This window comes from Eriocheir sinensis, chromosome 19, assembly GCF_024679095.1.
Source record: "Eriocheir sinensis breed Jianghai 21 chromosome 19, ASM2467909v1, whole genome shotgun sequence".
NCBI lineage: Eukaryota > Metazoa > Arthropoda > Malacostraca > Decapoda > Varunidae > Eriocheir > Eriocheir sinensis.
Genome location: NC_066527.1, coordinates 2,606,327 through 2,617,313, shown reverse-complemented (window position 1 = coordinate 2,617,313; position 10,987 = coordinate 2,606,327). Strand labels below are relative to the sequence as shown.

General features: G+C 41.2%; 1 protein-coding gene across 1 annotated transcript in view; it reads right to left on the bottom strand.

Moving 5' to 3' along the window:
* LOC127000943 (zwei Ig domain protein zig-8-like) overlaps positions 1 to 10,987 on the bottom strand; it is a 93,806-nt gene that overhangs the window by 456 nt on the left and 82,363 nt on the right. The gene's annotated exons all lie outside the window — the stretch shown is intronic.

Here is a 10,987-nt window from a genome sequence, read left to right as displayed (position 1 = left end):
TATGTATTAGAAGTGGATTGCGTGTTGTGGTCTTGTCTGCTTCCCAGTCGATCTGTTGAAGGAAGGAATGGGGCATGTGTGAGGTGTTTGGTGTTAGGTTAGTGATTCTCAGCTTTAAATGTGTTTGCTTTAGGAGATGAAGATGATTTAAGGATAATTATGTTTGAGAAGTGGCTTGCGTGTTGTGGTCTAGTCTGCCTCCTGGTCGATCTGTTAAAGGAAGGAAAGTCATGTCTTAAGTGTTAGGTATTGGGTGATAGGTTAGCGATTCCCAGCCTTGGATTTGACTGTTACAATTGGTCGATGATATTTGAGGGACTGTTTAGGTGTTAATACAATAATTACAAAAATGGGGGTGGTGTGTGGGTGGGTGGGAGAGTGCTGGTGCTGTTGGATGCGAGTGGGGAGAGGGTTGTGGGAGGATGGAGTTGGGGAGACGGTAGTAGGTTGTGGGTGGGTAGGGTGGGAGAGGATTAGTGTGAGGGAGTGGGGAATAGCGCTAAGGGTGGTTGGATGGGAGAGAGAAATGTTGGATTGGGATGGGGGGGGAGCCTTGTGGGAGGACAGAGTTGGGGAGAGGAGAGGGTAGGAAGTTGAGGATGGGTAGGTGGGAGGGAGGATTAGCGGCTGATGGGAGGGAGATTGCTAAGGGTGGGGGTGGGTGGGTAGGGCTTGGGGCGGGCGAGGGAGAGAGCGGGAACAAGAGGTTTTTGTCCCCCGCTGGTGCCTCTGTTTTCCCATTTCAGTGCCTCGCTCACACGCTGTTTTCACGCATTTACGAGGAACGCTTCTGGGAGCACCTACGCTTACCTCTGCCCTTCCTCCTCCTGCCCCTGATGATGTTATTTTAGAACGACTATTTTTCTTTTGCTACTTGTATTTTTTTTCTTTCGCTGCTGCTGCTGTTGTTACTGCCTCCACTATTACCACTTCTGCAAGAATTTTTGGGCCGACGCTTTTTAGATTCATACTCGTTACTGCTTCAGCCACTACTACTACTATTACTACTACTACTACTACTACTACTACTACTACTACTACTACTACTACTACTACTACTACTACTACTACTACTACTACTATCTACTACAACTTCTTTCACGCATATTTTGCATTCTCCTTTTTTCTTTTCCTTCTTCATTAGCTTCTCCTCGTCCTCCTTCTCTTTCTCCTCTGCCTTACCCATCTCTCCTCCTCTTTCTCTTTCTTCTTCCTCCTTCTGTTCTTCCTTCTCCTCCTCCTCGTCCTCCTTGTTCTCATTCTCCTCCTCCTTTTCTTCCTCCTCTTGTATTCCTCCTTCTACTCCTCCTCTTCCAGTCCTCCTCCTCCTGCTCCTTCTCATTCCCGTCCTACCTAACCTTTATGGAGGCTTGTGCTGAGAACTTGGGGCATAATCGCAGGAGCAGGCCGGGGCGAGGCTGTCAGGAGGCGGCGGGGATGAGGTCGTGGCGGTGGCTGGCTCGAGGCGGGATGGGCCGAGTTTTATCCCCTTAATGCAGAGTGTCAGGAAGGGCAGAGCAGCAGCAGGTTGGCTTTATGGGAGTCTGTGCTTGTGTGTATGCGTGTGGGCTGGTGCTTGTGTGGGAGGGTGTAGGGGAGTGTGGGGGGGGGGTTCGTGCGTGTGTGTGTGTGTGTGTGTGTGTGTGTGTGTGTGTGTGTGTGTGTGTGTGTTGTAGGGTTTACGGAAATGAGTTTAAGTGAAAGTTGATCGAATGTGAGATGTTTCTTTTCACTTCTCCTCCTCCTCCTCCTCACTCTTCTTTATTCTTCCTTTCCTCCTCTTTCTCTATCTGTCTTGCTGTTCTTAATCATATCCAACTGATGTTCTTTTTCCACCTCCTCCTCCTCCTCCTCCTCCCTACTCTTTTCTTTTTCTCCCTCCTCCTCCTCCAGCAAGCCAGTCAGGAGAATATGCAAAGAAGGACGTAGGAGGGAAATTTGAGCGAGCGAATAGAGTAAAAAAAAATAATGAAAAACTAAAAATGAAAAAAAAAAGCAAGCAAGAACGAAAGCTAGCAAGGAAGAGAAGAAAAAATGATAAAGGCCGTAGAAGGGAAACAAGAGCAAGCGATTAGAGTAAAAAAAACCCTCTTATGAAAAACTAAAGATGAAAAAAAAAGGAATAACGAAAGCCAGCAAGGAAAAGAAGCAAATATTAGACGTAGGTGGAAAACAAGATCAAGAAAATAGAGTTAAAAACGAGAAAAGAAGGAAGGAAAAAAAAGGAATAACGAAAGCCAGCAAGGAAACGAAGCAAATATTGGACGTCGGATGAAAACAAGATCAAGCAAGTGGAGTTAAAAAAAAGTAAAGAAAAAAAAAACTAGGCATAACGAAAGCTAGCAAGGAAAAGAAGCAAATATTGGACGTCGGAGGAAAACAAGATGAAGCAAAGAGTAAAAAAAGAGTAAAGAAGAAAAAGAAAACAAGGAATAACGAAAGCCAGCAAGGAAAAGAAACAAATATTGGACGTCGGAGGAAAACAAGATGAAGCAAAGAGTAAAAAAAGAGTAAAGAAGAAAAAGAAAACAAGGAATAACGAAAGCCAGTAAGGAAAAGAAGCAAATATTGGACGTGGGTGGAAAACAAGATGAAGCAAATAGAGTAAGAAAAAAAGAAATGAAGAAAATAAAAGGAATAACGAAAACCAGCAAGGAAAAACAAAGGGAAAGAGATGGTGAACAGGGACAAGCGAATAAAGGAAAACAAGAAGAGGGAGAGTATGAAGAGTAAGGGTTTCTTTGGTATTGACGCACACAACATTACTGCCAAGTCTGTTCCACTCACCCACGACTCTATTAGCAAACCAGTTCTTACCTCGGTCTGTTGAATCTGAATCTATCTAACCTAAAACCATTGCTACGTGTCCTAACCGGCTCTTTTACAACCAAAACCCAATTTACATTCCCCTTATTAAAGCCTTTCATCCCTCTCAGGCGCGGATCTAGGAACAAAGCTTGGGGGGGGCCCGACGGCAGAATTTTCGGTCACCCATTCACCCTTCATAGCAATCTGGAATGGTAACGTGTTATAATCATGGAGAAATGGCACCATATACTCACCCTGCCTCGTAAATTTCCAGGCGGCGGACGCACAGGCGCGGAGAAGGAGGTTCCAATAATGTTCCAACCATACCAGCGACCGTAACCCCTTTTAAACCCAAATTATATCCTTATTTCTCATATTATAACGCTTTCAAATAGCATTAAATGGTCTATTATTTATTTATTGAAGTCGTACTATTAATACAGGCTGTCCAAATAAGGCTTACTGTCAATATAAAGCATTTTCCTACAGAGATAATGGCCCCAGATATCGACATTGTAATATATTTAATACGCCAAACTGCACCTTGTAATAAATACATGTAATAAGGTATATATATTAACGTGTTTTTATGTATAGGTTGTGGTGTATTATAGTATATTTTAATTTTTTTTTTTTATATATTTAATGGTATTGTGTGGTAACCGGAGTGTAAGCGACGTAATCCCTTGTAAAGGCTTATTATAACCCTATTTCTCATAATTATAACGCTTTCAAATAGCACTAAACGGTCTATTATTTATCTATTCAATCCCTACTATTAATACAGGCTGCCCAAATAAGGCTTACTGTCAATATAAAGCATTTTAACTATTCAATGTAAAACTGTTACATAACTTACATAATGTACTTGTAAATACGATTTTAAGAATGAGGCTATCATGTATGTTTGTAGAGTTTTTTTTTAGAATGTCACGGGATGTGATAAATTTGTGAGTCCATTTTTACAATTTAATATAATAAATCTTGTGGGGGCCCCCTTCTTGTGGGGGCCCCGGGGCTATAGAGCCCAAAGGGGGGGGCCCGGGCCCCCTGGGCCCCCCCCTTATATCCGCCCCTGATTCCCTCTGTAAACCTCGATCAGGTCTCCTCGTAACCCTCGCCTTTCTAGAGCGCCACATACCAGTAGGGAGATCGGGAATATGCGACCGGGCTAGAGCAATGTTAAGAGGGAGAGAGAGAGCACCAACACGCCTCCAAGTAATCGCACATTGCCTCGAGTCTCCTCTTGTCGCAGCCGCCGCTAAATCGATGCTTCGGTGTGTGTGTGTGTGTGTGTGTGTGTGTGTGTGTGTGTGTGTGTGTGTGTATGGCCGCTCAATGGTGTTTTGTAGCCGCTTTCCCTTGGTGTGAGGAGGAGGAGGAGGAGGAGGAGGAGGAGGTGGCGGCTTTGTAATAGAGGAGGTCGTGAATGGGTCACATAATCCTGGTCAGGGTCGCTGCATTCAACTCGGCTTATCCTCTAATGGGTGGGCGCCATCTTTATGACCTCCGTGACCTTACATGACCTCACCTGACTTTCTGTGGTGGTGGTGGTGGTGGTGGTATGTTTGAAGCGCCTATGTTTTGCGGCTTCAGTGATTGTTTGGTAATCGACTTTCTTGTGTTGGCCTTTGTGTGTGTTGTTGTGTTTGTGTGTTGGTATGAGTGTCGTGTGACTGTCAGCGACTGTCTGTAGTAATTTGTGCGTTGATATTATGTGGATCTGTCAGTAGTTTGTTCTTTGGTATTATGGGGATTTTCTTAGTAATTTGTTCATTGTTTTATGTGGGTTTCCTTAGTGGTTTGTTGCTTGTTATTATGTTGGATCTTATTAGTGATTTGTTTTGTATTAATGTGTGAATCTTCTTAGTAGTTTGTTCTTTGTTATTTTGGGATTTTCTTAGTAATTTGTTCTTTGTTTTTATGTGGGTTTCCTTAGTGGTTTGTTGCTTGTTATTATGTTATTATTAGTAATTTGTTCTGTATTTATTGTGTGGATCTTCTTAGTAGTTGTTCTTTGTTTCTATGTGGAGTTGAGTCATGTTCTCGTCGTTCTTATGTTTTTTTTATTAGTAAATTGTTCGTTTTAGTATGTGGATTTTCTCGGTAATTTGTCCTTTGTTATTATTTTGTGAATCTTCTGAGTAATTAATTTGTTCGTTGTTATTATGTGCATTCCTTTATCGTTGTAGTTTTCGAGGTAAAGGCAAGAACTGCTCGAATAAAACTGGATTGAAATTGCTAGGAATAACTTATAGAGAGAGAAAGCGAAGATTTTGGATTATGGAACAGACAAAAGTTGGAGATATTCTAATGACGATCAAGAACAAGAAATGGAGTTTGAAAGGCCATATCATGCGTGTAACTAATAACCAGGTAATAGCAGAAGCATATATATATTTTTTTACAGCAAAGGAGACAGTTCAAAGGTACACACACACACACACAAAAAAAAAAAAAAAAAAAAAAAACGCTACTTACTGCTCCTAAAAAAATTAGAGTGGCCAAAAGAGAGGCCAATTCCGGGAGGAGTGGAAGTGATAACAGTCTGACAACGGAAATGATACAGTGGAAACTCAGGAAATTGTTGAAGTCAGGGCAGACAGAGGACAAGGCAGAGATAATAAATTCAAGCGTGTGCCGGAGCAGGATGAAGTACACTGATATACGAGAGAAAAGTTTTGGACGTCGGGAATTACCTTTGTCCTGCTCTGAACTAATAACGGCATGAAATTATGATGATGCTGGTATTAAATGGGCCTATAAGTTTAATGATTCAAGTAATATAAGTTCAGTGAGTGTCTAGAGTACCAGAGCAGGATGGAGTACACTAATATATGAGAAAGAAGGTTTGGATGTCGGGAATTACCTTTGTCCTGCTCTGAACTAATAACGGCATGAAAATATTATGAAGCTGGTCTTAAACGGCCTATAAACTTAATGATTCAAGTAATATATGTTCAGTGTCTAGTGATTTTTCAAGTTGTTTTTTTTACAGCAAGGGAGACAGCTCAAGGAAAAAAAAAAATAAATAAAATAAAATAAAATAAAATAAAATAAACAAAAGAAAAACAGCAATAAAAAAAGCCCCTTAGACTCTACTCAGAACGAAAGCAGAAAGAAGAAGGGACCAGGAGAGAGGTGTCGATATTCTTGCTTATTTTTTTATCGTCTTTCTTGTAGCAGTTTCAAGTAAATTTCCCGCCGTACTTTCCGGGCTGACTGTAGGAGCTGCTTAGTGACTGTGTTCAAGGAAATCTCCCGCCGTACTTTCCGGGCTGACTGTAGGAGCTGCTTAGTGACTGTGTTCAAGGAAATCTCCTGCCGTGCTTTTCGGGTTTACTGTAGGAGCTGCTTAGTGACTGTGTTTAATTATTTTTTCCAGGAATTGCGTACCATCTCCTGCCCTTGAGGCGTTGTGGAGTGGCTGACGCTGCTTGGTGACCCGTTGGCTGGCAATGCATTTTTGCTACTCCGGTAAGTGACTACGTGTTTGCTGACCTAATTAGGGACTTATGTACAGACTGTTTGTTTGTGCGTTTTTTTTTCAGTCAAGGATGCAGCTCAAAGTGAAGAAGAAGAAAACGCGCCTGGAAAGAGGAAAGCATTGGTATTAAGCGATTTATGAACTTAGTGATTCAAGTAATAAATGTTTAGAGTATGTAGGGATTTTCCAAGTTATTTTTACAGCAAGGGAGGCAGCAACAACACCCCCCCCCCAAAAAAAAAAAAAAAAAAAATGCTCAACGCTACTCCTAACAAAAGCAAAAAAATCGAAGAACCGAATTAAAAGTAAAATATGAACTGTATAGTGACACTCTTAGATTAGTTTTGCTGTGGCCTGTAAAGAGGAGAAACCTCTATATTACAATCTCTCTTTTCCATTCCCTTGCCTTCACTCCCAGCAATATTAGTATACCAGACATATTTGCATAGTTCTGAGGTGGTCTGTTATGTAGATAAACTTTTATATTACTCGTTCTCCTTTTCATTCCCTTGACATAAGTTCCAGCAATATTGGTATCCCAGACTCCCTCCCTTACGAACTTTCTATAACCCACTTCTACCGGTTATGATATACACATCCATATTAAGTATCCCTGTTAGCTGTAGCACGTCGCGAGTTTGTGAAGAAAAAACTGATTTGGAAATAGGTTGAAGCGACAGTGGAGTAAGTTAGGCACTTTAGAACCTGATGTAGGTATTAGATTTGGTAATATTTTAATCTTACGGGTTATAATAGAACATTCAGCATATTAATTGTGTTTGCTATTACATGTCGGGAGTACGTGAAGAAAAATTGAATTGAAAGTAGGTTGAAGTGAAAGTGGATGTAGTTAGGCATTGCTGAATCTGCCATTGGTTTTGGAGTTTGTAATAACTGAATCTTACATATAGTAGATACATATAATACGTACATTTAGCATATCAGTTATCTCCGTTAGCTACAGAAGGTCGCAATTATGAAAAAAAACCCAGTTGAAAGTAAAGAGTAGTTGGGCAATTTAGAATCTGCCGTTGTGGTTTGAGTTGGTAATACTTGCATCTTACATATAATAGATACATATAACACGCACTTTCAGCATATCACTTATCTCCGTTGGTTATATCAGGTCACAATCATGAAAAGAAAAATATAAAATGAAAAGTAGAGAGTAAGAGACAGTGGATGTAGTAAGGCGCTTTAGAACCTGCCGTTGGGGTCTGAGCTGGTAATACATGAATCTCTAATGAAGACAGAGCTGATAATGTGTCCGTGCGTGCGAGTTGAGTGAATGCTTTGCCGCACTGTTTGCCCTCATGATGTTGGGCGAGTAAGTACTTAGTGATTCTCTAGTGCACAACTTTGCGATTCGTCACTCCTTTATCGACTCATCAGATGTTTAGCAATTATGTTAGTGGCTATAATCGGCCTTGTTGGTGTAGGAGTCGGTCACAATTTCTTGGTTGCGTGATGAAGTGTTGGAAAAATAATGATGTGGCGAGATTAGGCGATAAAATTTGTGCTTTGTTGCAACTTTAATTTTGACTAATGGGGGAACGGTTGATTTTCTTCCTTCAGTAGTGTGATCCGAAGTGAGGAAAAAGAAGAAAAAAAATATACCATCATAGTTTTTTTTGTAAGGTGAGACGAAGCAAGGAAAAATAAACGCGAAAAATACCTTGACAGTTTTTTGCAATGCGATACAAAGGAAGGAAAAAAAAGAAAAAAAACATGACAGTTCTATGTAGGGTGAGATGCAGGAAGGGAAACGAAAAAACCCCACCATCATAAGGTTTTGTTTGGTGGAACGAAGGAAGAAATAAAATCAACTACTGCAACAATATTTTTTATGGCGTCGATTCGCACTCAGGTCGTTGTATTCTGCACCTTTCCTTCCTCTTTAACGTGAAGCGAGCCAAGAAAAAAAGAACAAAAATACCCTGCTAGTTTTTCGTCTGCTTCTAAAGATATCAGCACTGGGTTCGTTGTCTTCTGCATTTTGTATCTGTTTTGCATGTCGTTCAACTCCCCTTCCGCTTTAATGTGAACCGACGTAAAAAAAGACAAAACACCACGACCATTTTAATTTTTGTTTTTCGTAAGCGCATCGATTAGCTCTCAGGTCGTTGTGTGGCATTATTGACGAACTTCGAATGCCTTGTATTGAGCAGGTGGCGAGGTGGCGTGCCCTCACCTGGCGGCCTCCTGAGCCAACACAGCTACATCTTTTCTTCCCGGGTGTTTGCTCGAGACTGGGCGTGTACACAGGGCGCGGACTAAGGCGAAGGGATGTTGAATTAGTGATGGAAGCGGCCCGTCACAGTGCGGCTACCTCTTCTTGCTACTGCTTCTTTTAATGCCGGAGTGAGTTGTTGTTGTAGTTGGTGTTGTTGTTCTTTGTCATTTTTTTATTCTTTCTTTTTCTTTTTCTTCTTCTGTTCCTTCTTCTCCAGCTGCTTCTTGCTTCTTTTAAAGTGTGTGTGTGAGCTGTCGTTGTCTCTGTTGTTCTTATTATTAACTTTATTCCTTCTCTTTATTAATTTCCTTCTCCCTTTTCTTCTGATCTTTCTCCTCCTCTTTCTCATTCCTCTTTCTGATCTTTCTCCTCCCCTTTCTCCTCCTTATTATCGTTATTGTCATCATCAATATCATTTTCATCATTATCACTTTATTATTATCGTTATCATCATTTTTGAGTTGGTTAAGGAAGGTTGAATTAGTCATATGATGTTGCACTTTCCATCACTTTCTTATTTAGTAAACAACAAAATAGTGTAGTAGTAGTAGTAGTAGTAGTAGTAGTTGTAGTAGTTGTAGTAGTAGTAGTAGTAGTAGTAGTAGTAGTTTCGCCATGACTTTAATTATAATGTTCGAATCACTTTAGTCTGCGGTAACGAAGAACAAAATGGCGGCTGAAAGGAAGGAAAATGTAATAAAAATAATCGTCAATATTATTTTACTCTTCATATGTGGGTAGTTACTTCCTCTCCAGTTTTAATGTAGGCAAATAGAATATGTGTGTGTGAGTTGTCGTCCTTCCATCTCTCTCTCTCTCTCTCCACACACACACACACACACACACACACACACACACACACACACCCCTTATCAATATTATGTGACTCGTTCATTTGAGAGACATCCACTCTGATGAAACCAGGAAGGAAGGAAGGAAGGAAGGAAGGAAGGAAGGAAGGAGACGTAATGGTGCAAGGAACTGCAAGATGCCAGGAAATATTAAGCCTCACCGAGCACAACGCAATGCAAATGTATAGAGAGACTGATAGTGATAGATAAAGTCAGACATATATAGATAGTGACTGATAAATTGATTTAGTGATAGACAGCTTGATCGATTGACTGCTTAACTATTAGACACACAGATAGATAGATAGATAGAAAGATAGACTGATTGATAGAAACTCCTTCGATCGCAGTGTAAACCGTACATTATATGATTAGATACACACTAAACAAATGAGGCTTGCAACGTTGTAGGTATAGCCCGTTTCAGTGAGTTTGTCAAAGCGAGAGACTTCACATTTTACAGTCCCCTTTTTTCTTTCCTCCTGATTTGACTAATGTGACGTCGGGAAGCGATTAGGTGCATCGTTAATTAAAGAGTCGTAATTGAAAGTAAGCGTTACATTAAAATTACACAACATTACGCGGACGCGGTATAGCAGAGATAAAGAAAGCATACCCCCCCCCCCCCCCACACACACACGCCGTGAATGCCTCGACTCGACAAACTTTAATGCGCCTTACGCTCGAAGCACTAAGGCAAATGGATGGTTTTATGGAGCCGATGCAAAGGCTCGGAGTGACTGCGTTGGCGGTGAGGCGAGAAGGGCTGTTGAACCGTGCACACGACACACACACACACACACACACACACACGTACAGATACTTCCTTTCTCCCCTCCCACACACATCAGGTTCCTCTTTCCTATTCCCCGTTGTTAAGGTCTTCTCTTTCTTCCTTTTCCTTACCTGTCTTTTGTTGTGGTGAATCCTACCGCAAAAGGAAGACTCAAATACCGCCGTTCTTGTGCCTTTGTCAGCGCCGTAAGTGGCTGCTATGATCGCTAAGTGTTTTCGTGAGTCTGACAAGCTCGCAGGGACTTGTTGTTGATGCAATGCTCGCGTCATCCAAGGTTAAAAATTTGTTATCAATATTCATGGTATATTATTTTTTGAGGGGATGAGTTCAGTGTGCAGGAAGGCTTTGTGGTCGTGTTTCTGAGAAGCTTACATGGACCTAAAGTGTTGATGCGATGCCCACGTCGTCTGAGGCAAAAGTGTTTTCAATATGCATCGCTTTGGTCTTTGAGAGGGAAACATCAAAGCATTTTTTAGTGGTTCACATTATCGTGTTTCTGAGAGGTTTACATTGACATGAGTTGTTGATGCCCACGCGTCGTGTGAGGCAAAAGAGTGTTCTCAATATGCATACCTTTAGTCTTTGGGGGGAAAGATCGAAGCAATTTTGAGAGCTTCGTATTATTGTGTTTTTTATAGGTTTAAGGAGAATTGAGGTGTTGATGCAGTGCTCTCGTCGCTTATGGCAAAAGTGTGTTCCCAATATGCATACCTTTGGTCTTTGAGGTAGAAAGAGGTAAGCATTTTTTAGAGTTTCATGTTATTGGGCTTCCGACGGGTTGAAGGGGACTCAGGTGTTGTGTTTACGTGTCC